Here is a 17,242-nt window from a genome sequence, read left to right as displayed (position 1 = left end):
CCAACAAGGAGCTTGTGCCCAGGGCTTAGCTGCAAGGAAGGCAATGTCCAGGCCAGGATCAGTAGAAGTGCTCACTGCTTTATTGTAACAGGCATCTGCTGGTCACTTGTCCTGTAGCAGTGAGCTGTGGCACAGGGGCTTGTAGCTGGCTGACACCTTCCCATGTATTAGCAGAGAGTCTAAGATGTCTGCAGATCCAGCTTCTGGTCTACTGCAGGAGTTCAGTTACCTTGTAGAGGTTGTTAGGAGTATTTTGTGTCGTGGGTATTGGTGCACACCTTCTGACTTGCTCGCACGCACTGTTGGTAGGCAGCTTGATTTCCTGGTTAATTAGTCTGTCCTCCCATTTGCACCTGGGAGGAGTGGTCTCTACTCTGTATTTAAACCCATGCCTCCCATGGTTCTGTGCTGAGTGTCGCTTTTACAGAGCTAGGCCTTAGCAGGAGGAGTAGGTGGTTATCTTGGATAGAGGAAGTTCCGTGGTTGGTTTTTGGGAGGTTTTGGGTGAACAAGTTGGTGTGTGTGTTTTCCCTTCTGTGTTCACCAATCCTCCCTCTGTGTATAATTGACTGTGTGAGTGAATTGCCTTATCCTTTGATTTCTACTCAGTTTCCCTGTGTTTGTTTCCTAGTGTATGGTTCCTTCCCATATTGGTTTGGGGAATTCTTTCCTACATGTTTCCTGTGTGCTGCTTGTGTTGTTAGTCAGCGCACACCCTTGTCAGTCCCTGTCAGTAGCAGCTTCACTTGTTCGTTAGGGGTGACCCCCTTTAGTCTCCAGTCCCTAGAGATCTTATAGGGCATTCCTTCTCCCCCTTCCCTCTAGGCCTACGGTGTCAGTGAGAGAGGAGCTGTCGGGGTCAGGCTTAGCCTGAGTACAGCCGACCCACACCCGTGAGGCAGGGACCGGGATAGCTAGTGGGAGTAGTGCAGGGCGAGATTCCCTACTGCTATCCCTTAGCCCCGTTGCAGCTACCTGGACTGACATAACAGTACACTCAGCCGGTTAAAAAAAAAAAAAAAAAAAAAAAAAGGTTCGTTTGCATTATGACGGACCTGAAACAGTTGTACCAGGCGGTGCAGCAGATTTCCACTGAGATGGAGGGGATCAAGCTACGAATGGATGCCATCCAAGCTTCTGGCATATCTCAAGTACAGCAGTTGGCTCAACACACAGCCTCTCAGGTGGAGGGCATACAGAGGCAGGTGAGTAGCGCCCCTGTGGGTCAGCCTCTGGAGCCAAAAGTCAGCTTACCTGAACCCTTCCGAGGTAAGAGGTCAGATTTTTTCCGATTTCAAAAGGATTGTCTTTTGTATTTCCGGCTACGGCCGTTTTCCTCCGGTTCTGAGGTACAGAGAGTTGGGATTATTATTACTTTATTGAGAGATGATCCCCTCATCTGGGCACATTCGTTACCAGCCGACTCAGCTTGCTTACTAACTGTAGAGGCGTTTTTCTCCACGATGGGGTTACTGTATGACGACCCAGACAGGGTACGCACGGCTGAGTATAACCTACGACGTGTGGTGCAAGGGGATCACGCTATAGAGAAATATTGCACAGAGTTTCGTAGGTGGGCAGCAGAAGTACACTGGAATGACCCCGCTCTACTTAGTCAGTTTGAGACAGGGCTCTCGGACCAGGTTAAAGACCATCTAGTTTCTCACCCTGTTCCGGGAGATCTAGATGAGGCCATGCAGCTGGCAATTAGAGTTGGACGGCGCCTCCGGGAGCGTGGAGACAAGAGTCCTGGGGGGGTTAGCCCTCCTCAATTCTCTGTTTTTGGAGAGGACCCGGGGGACCAACCCATGCAGATTGGGGCCACTGTGCGAAGTGCTAGACCCAATAGTGAAGGGTCCCGCACAGTACGCTGTTTTGTGTGTGGAGGGATGGGACATGTAGCAAGGGTATGCCCCTCCAGAGAATGGTTCGCCAAGGAGGGTATTAACCCCAGGTCTATTGAGAGTAAAGGGAGAAAACCTACTAAGGAGGGAGGTGTGCATATTTCCTGTACTCAGACTGCCGGGTTGACCCTTGATGGATGGGTAAATGGGCAGAAGTGCCGGATTTTGGTTGATTGTGGTTCGGCAGTCAACCTTATTGACTCAGAGTTTTGCGAGCAACTAAGGGTGTGTCCTTTGGTCTTGAAGTCTCAGATACCGGTGTGGGCTATTGATAAGACCCCTCTACAGCAATCTGTCATCTCCAAACAGGTGGAGGGTCTGGAGTTTATTGTGGGTGGCCACAGGGAAGAGATTGACTTGTTCTTGTTATCTAAGTTACCAGCACAAGTAGTTTTGGGGTGGCCCTGGCTGAAGCAACATAACCCTATTATCAACTGGGAGACCGAGACAGTAGTTTCTTGGGGGCAGGGGTGTAATGGTCGATGTCTGCCCATATCCGTTATGTCTTTGTCTATAGACAATCTGCCTCAAGAAATATGTGAGTTCAGGGAGGTCTTTGAGGAAAGGGCAGCCAAGACATTACCACCACATCGCACCTATGATTGCTCGATTAAATTTATACCTAATGCAGTGTTACCCAAGACAAGGTTGTACAATCTCACTATTCCGGAGAGGGAGGCGCTCAAAGAGTATATTGAGGGGAGTCTAGAGGTGGGGCATATTCGCCCATCTAAGTCCCCAGTAGCAGTGGGGTTTTTCTTTGTAAAGAAGAAGGATGGAGGGTTGCGCCCTTGTTTGGATTTTAGGGAGATTAATAAAATCACGGTGCGGAATCCCTATCCCATCCCGTTGATCTCGGATCTTTTCAGCCAGATTACGGGAGCCCGCTGGTTTAGTAAAATAGATTTACGTGGGGCGTATAACTTGCTGAGAATCAAGAAGGGGGATGAGTGGAAAACAGCGTTTAACACACCCCTAGGACACTTTGAGAATCTGGTGATGCCTTTCGGTCTAACCAATGCGCCCGCGTTTTTTCAGAATTTTATTAATGATGTACTAAGTGCCGTCATAGGGAGGGGGGTTGTGGTCTATCTGGACGATATACTCATTTACACCCCGGATTTGGAGACTCATTGGGAGAGAGTGAGAGAGGTTTTAAATCTCCTGAGGGTTAACCAATTAAGTGCTAAGCTGGAGAAATGTGTGTTCGCGGTCAATAAATTATGTTTCCTTGGCTATATCCTATCGGACAAGGGGTTCGAGATGGATCCTGAGAAGGTCAGGGCAGTCTTGGAGTGGCCGCGACCTGAGAACCTAAAGGCGGTCCAACGGTTCTTGGGATTCGCCAACTATTATCGCCAGTTTATTAAGGGATTTTCTGAGGTTGTGAAACCCATCTCGGACTTGACTAAGAAGGGGGCTGACTGTGCTAAGTGGTCGCCAGAGGCGCTAGCCGCGTTTGAAGAATTGAAGAAGCGATTCTCCTCCGCTCCCATTTTGAGACAGCCGGATGAGAGGTTGGCCTTCCGAGTGGAGGTGGATGCCTCCTCGGTGGGGGTGGGAGCAGTACTTTCTCAGGAGTTCGAGGAGGGTACGCATCCCTGTGCCTTCTTTTCTAAGAAATTCTCTGCCTCTGAACGGAATTATGACATCGGAGATAGGGAACTACTGGCAATAAAACTAGCGTTCGAACATTGGCGTCATTTCCTGGAGGGGGCCAGAAGGCCAGTCCAGGTATTTACCGATCACAAGAATTTGGTTTATCTTGGGTCGGCGAAGAGATTAAATGCACGGCAGGCCAGATGGGCTCTATTTTTTGCGCGGTTCCATTTTACCGTGACTTATGTGCCGGGTTCAAAGAATGTTAAGGCTGATGCTTTATCCCGGTATATGTCGACCGATGAGGAACGAGAGGCGCCTGCCACTATTCTTGGGGATGGAGTGGTGGTAGCAGTATTGGGCACGAAATTGGAGAAAGCCTTGATCGAAGCGCAACACGCTGCACCTTCCAAGATACCTAGAAACAAGCTGTTTGTCCCAACTACTCTCCGACAAAGTCTCCTGAGGGAGTGTCACGAGTCGGTTCTTGCTGGTCACCCGGGGGTTTCCGAGACCATGAGATTGGTGTCTAGGAATTTTTGGTGGCCAGGGTGGAGTAAGGATGTCTTGCAGTTTGTTCAAAATTGTTCGGTCTGTGCAAGAGCCAAGGCGTCGCATACCCGTCCCCACGGTCTTCTACATCCGTTAGAACCTCCTAAGGCACCTTGGACTCATCTGTCTATGGATTTCATCACGGGCCTTCCAGTGTCTAAGGGTTTCACGGTCATTTGGGTAGTCGTTGACCGCTTCACGAAAATGTGCCATTTGATCCCGTTTTCCAGGCTGCCATGTGCCAAGACACTATCAGGGGCATTTATTAAAGAAATTGTAAGGTTGCATGGTCTTCCCGAGGAGATCGTTTCGGACAGGGGTCCGCAATTTGTGGCTAAATTCTGGCGGGCTTTTTGCAGCAGGTTGGGAGTTACACTGTCGTTTTCCTCCGGGTTTCACCCGGAGTCTAACGGGCAAACAGAGAGGAAGAATCAGGATGTGGAACAGTTTTTGAGGTGTTTTGTTCGAGAGAATCAGAATAATTGGGCTGACTTTCTTCCCCTGGCAGAATTTTCCTTAAACAACCATGATTCCAACGCCACAGGTACCACACCTTTTTTTTGCTCCGGTGGTAGACATCCTGTTTTCGGAGTATTTTCTTCCATTTCGTCCCCAGTTCCGGAGGAGGAGCTATTTTCTAAAAAGCTGCAAGGGGTATGGTCCCGTATCCGAGAGAATCTGGTGCGGGCGTCGCACCAGGCTAAGGTCCAGGCGGATAGGAAGAGAGGAGAGTTGCAGTTCTTCCCTGGTGAGATGGTTTGGTTGTCCACCAAGAATATCAGGTTGAAGGTTCCTAGCAAGAAGCTGAGTCCCAGGTTTGTGGGTCCTTTTAAGATTATCAAGATGGTAAATGAAGTGGCGGCGCAGCTGCAACTACCTAAAAGGTGGAAGATAAACCGGGTGTTCCATGTCTCCTTGTTAAAGAAGGCCAAGAAGGGAACGTCTCCAGTTAAAGTTCCACCAGTTTCTGAGTCCGGGGAGTATGAGATATCCCGCGTTCTGGATAGCAAATATGTTCGGGGGAAGCTACGGTATCTGGTGGCATGGAAGGGATACGGTCCTGAAGATAATTCTTGGGTTCTGGAGTCGGATATGTCAGCCCCCAGACTCGTGGAGAAATTCCACAAGGAGTTCCCGAAGAAGGATGCTCCTAGAGAATCCGGAGTCTTCTCCTTGAGGGGAGGATCCTGTTAGGAGTATTTTGTGTCGTGGGTATTGGTGCACACCTTCTGACTTGCTCGCACGCACTGTTGGTAGGCAGCTTGATTTCCTGGTTAATTAGTCTGTCCTCCCATTTGCACCTGGGAGGAGTGGTCTCTACTCTGTATTTAAACCCATGCCTCCCATGGTTCTGTGCTGAGTGTCGCTTTTACAGAGCTAGGCCTTAGCAGGAGGAGTAGGTGGTTATCTTGGATAGAGGAAGTTCCGTGGTTGGTTTTTGGGAGGTTTTGGGTGAACAAGTTGGTGTGTGTGTTTTCCCTTCTGTGTTCACCAATCCTCCCTCTGTGTATAATTGACTGTGTGAGTGAATTGCCTTATCCTTTGATTTCTACTCAGTTTCCCTGTGTTTGTTTCCTAGTGTATGGTTCCTTCCCATATTGGTTTGGGGAATTCTTTCCTACATGTTTCCTGTGTGCTGCTTGTGTTGTTAGTCAGCGCACACCCTTGTCAGTCCCTGTCAGTAGCAGCTTCACTTGTTCGTTAGGGGTGACCCCCTTTAGTCTCCAGTCCCTAGAGATCTTATAGGGCATTCCTTCTCCCCCTTCCCTCTAGGCCTACGGTGTCAGTGAGAGAGGAGCTGTCGGGGTCAGGCTTAGCCTGAGTACAGCCGACCCACACCCGTGAGGCAGGGACCGGGATAGCTAGTGGGAGTAGTGCAGGGCGAGATTCCCTACTGCTATCCCTTAGCCCCGTTGCAGCTACCTGGACTGACATAACAGAGGTAGGTGCAGGCTGCCAGGGTTATAGCTCTGCTTAGCCTGATATAATCCTGTCCTCTTACTGATAGTGATAGGGGGCGCTGTCACAGCTTCTCTGCCCTGCTGCTTCTGTGGCCCTTCATCACAGCACAGTGTCTGAAACACAAGATGGCCACTGCCACACTTCTCCTTCCTTCTCCTTCCCTGGCTCTTACAGAATACTACTTCCTCCCCCTGCTATGACTATTTCCTGTTCCAGCTATAGATCCGCCCACTATAATGTGTTGCTATGGAGACGACAGCTCACTAGGACAAGTGATACCAGAGAACAATAGCTTAACAACATTACACAAATGAACACAGAATGAACATGGCAACACATACAAACTATCAAAACATATAAGGCACTTATATGGCCAAATAACCATTAGTAACTCCTGTGAGGGGGTTACATCCCTCCCTTCTTGAATGTAGCACGTCCTCGGGCTACCAATAACACAGAAAACAATCAATGGCTTAAATATCCCATAGTACAAAGTAAATGGAATAAACGTTAAATGGGTTAGGAACAAATAATAAACATAGAGGTAGAACTTTGGGCATTCCAAGCATGGTGTCGCCACTATGGCACCAGGTATATGGCTTACTTGTTGAACTGAAGATAAACAAAAGTCTCCAAGGCAGATGATCAGCTGAAATGCACAGTCTACTATGGCTGATCTTGGAATGCTCCTTTAAGGGCTGTAGCGAACTGAGGGTTTACCCTTGTTTACCCTTTGGGATCTCCTTTGAGAAATTGTTTCAGGCTCTGAGGCCTCCTCTCTCTCAACAGGGAGTACCTGAGTATCCGGAGTCTCTGATACAAAGTCCTCTAAGGAAATGGAGTCACTTGTTTCCCTTAACACAGAAGGAATCTCTCTTTGCAACGGTGTAACCGTAGGTCTCACAAAGAAGTATAAGTTAGGGGAAGCCAGAGCAAGTCCTAATTCTTTACCATGTTGGCCAGGAATGGGTATACAGGGTAATGTCCGTCTTGGTTGTGACAGAGCGTGTGGAGTAGCCGGTAACCGACGGGTCACTCTAGGACTTGTATAAGAGGAGGGACAGACTTTGAGATCATCTCGAGACACTAACTGGGATGGACCTTCTCCATCCTCTGGAACAATTTTACACACTTTAGAGTTATCATGTGGTGCCTCTTGGACAACATAGGCGTTTTCTTCCCAACGATCCTCTAACTTATGATGCCTAACATGTCGCCTTTTTAGGACCTTATCTCCAGGTTGCAAGGGTTGAGCATTTGCTCCTTTGTCATACTGGAGAGCCTGTTTGTGTCTAGTCAGGTCCAGAGATTTACACACAAGTTCCTGAAGTTCTCTATTAACCCTTAGTCTTTCCGCTACCCAAGTGTCATTTGGTAAAGGTGGGGACCTAACCTCTGTAATCACTCCCATTTGGTGATCAGCGGGGAGTTGTCCTAACTGTCCTCTAAGGAGGTATGCAGGAGTGTACCCTGTGGAATCCTGTCTGGTGTTATTATAGATCTCAGTGATCTCTGGCAATAGCTCTGGCCACTCAGATCGTTTTTCACGGGCAACTGTTCTCAGCATGTTGATAATGATTTGATTGGCTTTTTCACAAAGCCCATTACCCTGGGGATGGTAGGCTGTAGTGCGGATCTTTTGACACCCATAGAGGTTGCAGAACTCTTGAAAAAGCTCTGACTCAAATGCAGGACCTTGATCAGTAAGGATCTTTTCAGGATAACCGTAGGGTAGCCCAAAATGTCTTTGGAATTCCCGAGCTGCTGTTTTACCAGTGAGATCTTTTACTGGGACTACAACCATGAATTTTGAAAAATGATCAATCATTGTTAGTGCATAAGTGTAACCTGACCGACTTGGAGTCAACTTGACGTGGTCAAGTGCTACCAACTCTAGTGGTCTGACTGTGACAATGCCCTGTAGAGGGGCCCGTTGGTTAGATCCTCTCCACAAAGCACATTGTGCACAATCCCGGCACCACTGTTCAATTTGAGGGCGCATTCCCACCCAGTAGAAACGATCCTTAATGCTTCGTTCTGTCTTTTGGGCATTGAAATGTCCTGACTGATTATGATACGCATCCAAGATCAAAGGAGCGTCTTGTCTTGGTATCACAATCTGAAACACTCGCACATGGGTACGAGGATTTACATAACGGCGGACCAGTTTTCCCTGCAGATAGGTTAAACGACCGCGCTCTCGCCAAAGATTTTGAAGTTCAGGGCTTGCATTGTTATCTGGACCTATTGAATTAGAATCTTTTAAAAGGTCTTTTAATCTTTGCAATGTTGGATCTTGTTTTTGGACTTGTTCCCAATCCATATGATGGAGGGACTCAACTTGCACAGTCTGAAGGTTACAATATTTGGTCCGGACATTTTGATTAACACGTTGAGTGACTTTGTCATAGAAGTCAGGGAGTTCAATTTCTTCCCATATGTCAGGGTCATCTAGGTCATTAGTTGACTCTTGGGGTAACCGAGATAAAATGTCAGCATTAACATTCTCCCTCCCTGCACGGAAGTTTAAGGTAAACTGATAATTGGTAAGACGTGAAGCCCAACGCTGCTCAATTGCTCCCAATTTGGCAGTGCTAAGATGGGTCAGAGGATTATTATCTGTGTATGCAACAAAAGGAGTGGCGGTGAGATAATGATGGAATTTTTCGGTAACCGCCCAAACCAAGGCCAGAAACTCCAACTTGAAGGAGCTATAGTTAGAGTCATTACGTTCAGTCGCCCGAAGCGAACGACTGGCAAATGCGGCGCTGGCGACACCCCATCAGCGCTCACAATGTGTCCCAGGTATTGGATTTCAGATTTTAGGAGATGGCATTTGGAAGGCTTGAGTTTCAGACCATAGCGACTCAAGACTCAAACACTCTCGCAAGGTGATCCAAATGCTCTGCATATGTCCTGGAGTAAACAATTATATCATCCAGATATAACAGGACAGACTCAAAGTTTAGATTACCTAAACAGAACTGCAGGAGCCGTTGGAATGTGGCAGGCGCATTGCACAACCCAAATGGCATCCGGTCAAATTCAAACAGACCCATTGGTGTTGTGAAGGCAGTTTTTTCAGCATCAGCTGGGGACATAGGGACCTGCCAGTATCCACTGTTAAGGTCTAGGACAGAGAAGTAGGCTGCAGACTGAAGGGCTGCAAGGGACTCCTCTATCCGGGGCAGCGGATATGCATCCTTGTGGGTGATATCATTCAATTTGCGGTAATCCACGCAAAGGCGAATGGTACCGTCCTTCTTTTTGACAAGTACTAAGGGAGCAGCCCAAGGGCTTCGGCTGTCCCTTATGACACCAGAATCCTTCATGTTTTGGAGTAAGCCTTTTACTTGTTGGTATTGTGCTGGGGGAATGGGCCTATGTCTTTCCTTGATGGGAGGATGATCACCAGTTTGAATTGTGTGTTCTACTGCAGTGACATGCCCAAAGTCCATAGGGGACTTGCTGAAAATGTGTTCGAATTCGTGAACTACCCGCAATACCCCTTCCAGCTGAGATGAAGGAGTCTCAGGGGTTCCAAGGTGAATCTCTTGCCACCATTCTTTTTGCTCCCCAGTGGGGTTACATGTGGGTTGTGAATTGGTGGTCTGAGCTTCACAATGGACTCTCTGGAGGCAATCGGCATCCTGAACTCTGGATAATTTGGCAACCACTGTATACCGAGGTAGTGTAACTTCAGAATCCCCAAAATTCAACAATTGTACAGGGACTCGTCCATGGGTCACCTTAGCCAAACTACAGGCAGCAATAACTGTACGATCCGTAGGCATTGACTCGATGAGCACGGAATAATACCTGCCTTTGACACCAAACCTGGCCCGGCACCAGACCATCATCACATGACCAGGTGGTAAGATGATGGGTCTAGCGTCAGTCACCCTAGCTTTTCCGATCTCACCTTGGGAAAGTTGGACCTGTTGTTGTTGTACCAAAACCTTAATGGCCTTATGGTAGATGTGTCTCTCTTTTGGAGCGGCTATTTGAATAGTGTCAGACAAGGCAGCAATGGCTTCATCAAAACAATTAACTAGTACATTGGTCCCAATAATGATGGAGGGAGTGTCTCTGTCTTTGGCAACGTCCACAATGACAATCCCTTGATCCTTCAGTTCGGTTTTGCCAATCTTAAGGGTGGCTAGGAAGTATCCTACCTGTTTAAGTTCTTGTCCATTGCTGGCAATTAGAGTCACCTGCTCATGAGGACTGCATGGTTGTAGCTGATCTCGAGACCAATATTTTTCAAACTGGGCAAGGGGCATGGTAGTCATCTGTGATCCCGTATCCAAGAGAGCAGTCAGTGGGATGTTGTTTATATTGATGGAAAGGATAGGGCGGTCTCCAATGAAACGTCGGCCCCATTCAGGTGATAGTGGACCATGGTGGTGGTTGTCCCCTGGGGGTAGGTCCTCTGCCCCAGGACGGCCTAGTTTAAAGGCTGGCATTCTCGTTCAAGATGTCCTGGTAAATGACAACTTCAACAGATGGGCCTTCCGGATGAATCAAACTGGTCCGTGACCCTGCGACCGGGTCGGAATAACGGTCTGCGTGAATACTGACGTGGCGAAGGTCGCTGCCAGTGCCGGGATGAGGGAGACCTCGGTGGTGTCAGCTGAAGGTCATCCACTTTTTTGCAAAGCTTAATTAGATTCTTTGAAAGTTCAGCGATTTGTCCTTGGAGTTCAATGTTGGAGTCAGAAGGTTGGATCTGTGCGCACTGAGCAATGGGTTGTTGGATTACACAGGGCGGAGGTGATGTAGAAGCTGAGGGTACATTATGCTGCTCCTCTGGCATTGTGTCCACTTTAAGGATTTGGATGGCTGCCTCTTTAAATAGGTTGAAGGGTCGGTCAGGGTCTTGAGAGTTAAGCATACGTAGTTGCATTTTAACTGCATCAGGTGTAGCACCCTCAATGAATTGCTCCTTCAGCATGCAATCATAATTGTGAAGCTCATGGGGATCTAGTTGCGCAACCTGGCGGAGAGCTTCATCCAAGCTCAGAGCATAGTCTCTAAGACTTTCACCTGCGTTCTGCTTGCGGCTAAAGAACCGAGCTTTTAGTTCTGACAGAGTCTTAGTTTCAAATATGGCGCGCAGTTTATCAAATATTTGCTTAACAGTTTGTTTCTCCTTAACATCCCAGGACTTGACTTCACGGAGGGCTGCTCCTCCCATCTGACCCATTAACATAGCAACCTTCTGCTCAGCAGTGAGGGGATAAACTTTGAAAGTTGCTTGCATCTTTTCTTTAAAGTCCTTTAGGGTATTTGGCTCGCCTACATAGAGTGGCAGCCATGGCACGCCTGGGTAATAAGGCATTGTGATTGGCATTACTGCAGCTGTGGGGGCTGAAACACTACACCCCTCTTCCTCATCCTCACTACTGAACCCTTGGTGTTTAAAACTGACAAAATCCCTTTTTTCTTTGTTCCTAAACATACTGGCAGTACGTGGCTCACCTGCTTTTGCCTGTGCTGTAGATTCAGGTATAGCGTGCGATGCAGGGCCAAGATGGCGATACTGCACAGTGTCGCAGTTACAGATCCTTTTTCCTGCCAGCAGCTCAAGTGCCTCCCTTCCTTTTCAATGGCACAGCAATCCTGTTCGTGACGCCAACTGCGACCACCCCGGGAGAACCGTGCAGGAGGCTGGACTGTCACGGTGACCTTATAGGTACCAGAACTCCCAGGAGAGGTGCACAGGGAAATAGGCAGAGTCAGTTAGATGTGACGCCAGTTGGAGTATTGAGACACCCGCTGGTCCCTGGGCTGAGATGGTGAGTGGGTGCCAGTGCTCTACTCCAACTAGGAGCTTGTGCCCAGGGCTTAGCTGCAAGGAAGGCAATGTCCAGGCCAGGATCAGTAGAAGTCCTCACTGCTTTATTGTAACGGCATCTGCTGGTCACTTGTCCTGTAGCAGTGAGCTGTGGCACAGGGGCTTGTAGCTGGATGACACCTCCCCATGTATTAGCAGAGAGTCTAAGATGGCTGCAGATCCAGCTTCTGGTCTCCTGCAGGGGTTCAGTTACCTTGTAGAGGTAGGTGCAGGCTGCCAGGGTTATAGCTCTGCTTAGCCTGATATAATCCTGTCCTCTTACTGATGGTGATGGAGGCGCTGTCACACAGCTTCTCTGTCCTGCTACTGCTGTGGCAATCCTCACAGCACCCAGTGTCTGACACACAAGATGGCTGCTGCCACACTTCTCCTTGCTTCTCCTTCCCTGGCTCTTACAGAATACTACTTCCTCCCCCTGCTATGACTATTTCCTGTTCCAGCTACAGATACACTCACTATAGCGTGTGTTGCTATGGAGACCACAGCTCACTAGGACAAGTGATACCAGAGAACAATAGCTTAACAATATTACACAAATGAATACAGAATAAACATGGCAACATATACAAACTATCATAACATGTAAGGCACTTCTATGGCCAAATAACCATTAGTAACTCCTGTGAGGGGGTTACATATATCCTTGAGCAGTTGATCACTCTTAGAAGAAATAAAAGGGACTCCCTTCATCTACTTTGTGCGGGTCTGCCGCTCTAACTGCAGGTAGTATACGGACATGGCTACCGTATGTATATAGTGTCACACCTTGTATCCACTTATGGGATAGTGACTGATGCATTATACAGATTCTTCCAGTGATATCATGTACTGAATGTCATGTACTGAGCTTACCAATGCTCCTTATCCTCTTTCCCCATATACACTTATAGGTGTCCAAGGGACTGGTCTCCATCTTATACACCCACTTGCTATTGGTTACAGTATGTGGTTTCCCCTCCTAGTAAATGGAGGGTGTTAGTCGCTTCTATAAAAGCTGAGGATTTCAACAAAGTGAAGGAGTCACCCCTATAAGACTCAAAGAATTGAGACCATATTTAGTCTGTCCATATGACATGGGGCTGCATAATTTTCCTACTGGAGGGTTTTCTAGCAGCGTCCAACGCTCTCTGACTCCTCTGTAACATAATGTGGCTCAATCATAAGTCTTAATGGTTACCCTTGGCATGTGACAGGAGCTCTGCAATCACAGCCAGTTGTTGTGTCATGCCCAGCACCATTAGCATGCCTATGCTCACCTCATTATCCCAGCCTGGGGACATCATGGAGTGGGATGCCGAAAGAGCTCTGAATACACGTCACCCAAACTGGTTGTCTCTGGATCAGACTTCAAAGGAGATATGGTTTTCTGATAATACTTGCCTAGGAGGACATGCCACAGTTGCATCGGTAAATTCCTCAGGTGTGCCAGGCAGACCCAAATGCTGAAAGTCCAAACTCGCTAGTGTTAAGAACAGGGGAAAGGTCCAGACACTGAACTCATCCCAAAGAGGATTGGGGTGTCATCCTTGGTGTCTACACAATGGGGACTTCACTACGAACCCCATCATACCACTGGCCTGACCCTATGATCATCTGGTGAGAAATTATGACTGTTCTTAGTTATTTGGTTTCAAGGATGAAGGGTTGGATCCCTCTCACCTCTCTTCTTCCTCTGGTTTGGTCTCCAGTGTTACATCTGCTGGTTCTCTATGGGAAAGTCTTCTGGACTGTGGTGTCCATAGTGTGTGACTACTTACCTGTACATTAGTGTGATAGGATGATACAACACAACACGTTACAGGACACAATGACAATGGGAATAGCGGTTTATTTCATCCACACACATGGCGCTATTATACTACATGTAACCTCTTATGGCTGATATGTAATAACATGGGATAGAAGAAGACCTCATACAAGACAAGTCCGTGTCAGACGGATCACACAACAAGTCTGTCTTGGGGCTGGTGACATCACACAGATGATCTCCTAGTTGTCACACACTTTGTGTCTTGGTCTATGGGAGGAGGTTACAGGATAAAACACATGGAGCTTATTACACAGATGGGGATGGAGGATCTAGGGGCGGTCATACTGTAGTCTGTGAAGACATGGCCGTCTGCTGTAGGGACATCAGTGTCCTCCTCTATGTAATATACAGGATCTGAGTGTATCATACAGTTATACAGTCCAGGGGTTGTGTAATATGGAGGTTTTATCCCCTATAGACAGCGCTGGCTCCTAGGTCTGTGCCCATGATGTCAGGATATCCATCACCAAACCATGACCCCAGTCACATCACCGGTATACCCATCATGTGTCACATCAGGGGGAAGAGCTTACTATAATACAATGTGACATGTGGGCGGAGCTTACACTGTGTGTAATGTGTAGAGGAGTGATATTACCCATAATGCACCAGGAGACGCTCCTAATACTGGAGCTGTGAAGAAGTATTCACCATAATGTCCTGTTATCTGCTCCGCACATACACACCCGGCTTCTGCTTTATTTAGCAATATATCTCCATATCTGGTTTGTGTCTTTCCAGGTTTCTTATTTCTTCCTTCTCCTCTTCAGACAATCCAGTGTACTCCAGACTAGAACATAAAACAGCGCAGTATTAATGACTAGATCAGTATCAGTGACTAGATCTGCTAAGGATGAATCTGTACAATGTTACCAGGGGCCGGTGATGGGCTATAGGGGATACATGTACATAGTCAGCACTGCAGGACAGGTAATATACAGGACACGACCACCAGAGCGGCGCTGTAGCAGCAGAGGATCTACCAGGTGAGTATAAGCCATGTTATTACCATATTATATGATATTATTCCCTGCTGTGCGGCCATTTCTATCATTCCTAGACAATCTCCTTGAAAGGATTATATTAGCATCTTGTGATATTGTATGGAATGCAGTACAAATTGGGATTTAAAAAAAATGGGGGATAAGTTGTGTTATGTCTCCAGCAAGGCATCTCGTATTATCTGTCTTAGCCCCATCTGGTGGCTGTTGTGCAAATTGCAACCACCATACCCTTCCTTGTGTGTCTTACTAGAGCCACCGTAGCCACACCCACAGTCTGATGTCTGACGACCCTGTAATGCTAATTGGTTTAGAAAACCCTGGACAACCCTTGTGCAAGTCTGTTAGCACAGCGGAGAACATTCTGCTGCTTAGAGAAGCCATAAAACTGACCTTCCTTTGAGCTAGTTGTGAAAATGGCCATAAAAAGAGAACTTTCATGTGAATCTCGACAGTCTATTCTTCTTGTTAGAAATGAAGGCTATTCCATGCGAGAAATTACCAAGAAACTGAAGATTTCCTACAACGGTGTGCACTACTCCCTTCAGAGGACAAACAGGCCCTAACCAGAGTAGGAAGAGAAGTGCGAGGCAACAAGACAAATACATTACTCTAGTTTATTTTTTTGGTTTTTTTTTATGTAGATTGCTAGCCCCATATAGGGCTCACAATGTACATTCTTTCCCTATCAGCATGTCTTTGGAATATGTGAGTAAATCCACACAAACACAGGGAGAACATACAAACTCCTTGCAGATGTTGTCTTAGCAGGATGTGAACCCAGGACTCCAGTGCTGCAAGGTTGTAGTGCTAATCACTGAGACACTGCGCCATTAGAGACTCTAGTTTGAGAAATTGACGCCTCATAGGTCCTCAACTGGCAGCTTCATTAAATAGTACCCACAAAACGCATGTGTCAACGTCTACAGTGAAGAGGCGACTTCGGGATGCTGACTTTCAGGGCAGAGGGGCAAAGAAAAAGCCAGATCTGAGACTGGCTAATAAAAGGCAAAGATTAATTTGGTTAAAAGAGCACAGACATTGGATAGAGGAAGATTGGAAAAATGTGTTATGGACAGATCAATCGAAGTTAGAGGTGTTTGGATCACACAGAAGAACATTTGTGAGACGCAGAACAACTGAGAAGATGCTGGAAGAAGCCTGACGCTATCTGTCCAGCATGGTGGAGGGAATGTGATGGTCTGGTAAAGTGGGAGATTTGTACAAGGTAAAAGGGATTGTGAATAAGGAAGGCTATCACTCCATTTTGCAATGCCATGTCATACCCTGTGGGGGGCGCTTGATTGGAGCCAATTTCATCCTACAACAGGACAATGACCCAAAGCCCCCTCCAACTTGTGGTCGGGGCTTCTGTAGACATAGGGTGAAATTTCTCCAGATGACCTCAGTAAATTAACTGCTAGAATGCCAAAGGTCTGCAAGGCCAGAATTGCTGCAAATGGAGAAAAGTGTGAAGGAGAAAATTCTTATTTCTAACCTTGTCAGTGTCTGGACGAGATCTTCTATTCATTTTGTAGCTCATTTGATAAATAAAAGTGTGAGTTTTCATGGAAAACACAAAATTGTCTGGGTGACCTCAAACTTTTGAACAGTAGTGTACTTAATAGTCAATTATTGGGTAAGACTGCCGAATGACTTCAGATTTTTGGTGGACAGCAAGCTTTACCTTTAGTGACCAGTGCCAGGCAGCTGCTGCCAAGGCAAATAAAATTATGCATCAAAAGAGGTCTAGATTCTCACGACAAGAACATAGTTACACCTCTATACAAATCACTGGTACAGCCACACAAACTATTGTGCACAATTTTGGGCCCCAATATACAAGGACATAACTAAATTAGAAAAAGGGCAGAAAATGGCGACCAAAATGATTAGGGGAATGGGTGGATTGGAGTATAATGATAGATTAACAAACTTGGTGCTATTAAGTTTAGAAAAAAGAGGTGTATGAGGAGATCTAATAACAATGTACAAATACATCAAGGAACAATACAAACTTTCTAAGGATCTTTTTACTCCTAGGCTACTGACAGTGACAAGAGGACGTCCACTACGCCTAGTCTGGTGACAGTGACAAGGGGACGTCCTCTACACCTAGATCGGTGACAGTGACAAGGGGACGTCCTCTACACCTAGACCGGTGACAGTGACAAGGGGACGTCCTCTACACCTAGACCGGTGACAGTGACAAGGGGACGTCCTCTACACCTAGACCGGTGACAGTGACAAGGGGACATCCTCTACACCTAGACCGGAGACAGTGACAAGAGGATGTCCTCTACACCTAGTCTGGTGACAGTGACAAGGGGACATCCTCTACACCTAGACCGGAGACAGTGACAAGAGGATGTCCTCTACACCTAGTCTGGTGACAGTGACAAGGGGACGTCCTCTACACCTAGACCGATGACAGTGACATGGGGACATCCTCTACACCTAGACCAATGACAAGGTGATATCCTCTATACCTGGACCAGTGACAGTAAGAAAGGGACATCCTCTACACCTAAGCCAGGGAAAAAGGGACACCATATAC

The 17,242-nt window shown here is 47.2% G+C and overlaps 1 protein-coding gene across 1 annotated transcript in view; it reads right to left on the bottom strand.

Annotated features, from left to right (window-relative positions):
- The window catches only part of LOC142214655 (NACHT, LRR and PYD domains-containing protein 12-like), a gene marked incomplete at its 3' end in the record, with an annotated part of 792,298 nt that overhangs the window by 44,412 nt on the left and 730,644 nt on the right, over positions 1 to 17,242 (bottom strand). The window lies entirely within an intron of this gene.

The sequence above is a fragment of the Leptodactylus fuscus genome, chromosome 7, assembly GCF_031893055.1.
Source record: "Leptodactylus fuscus isolate aLepFus1 chromosome 7, aLepFus1.hap2, whole genome shotgun sequence".
Lineage (NCBI taxonomy): Eukaryota > Metazoa > Chordata > Amphibia > Anura > Leptodactylidae > Leptodactylus > Leptodactylus fuscus.
This window is presented reverse-complemented; position numbering and strand designations above follow the sequence as displayed.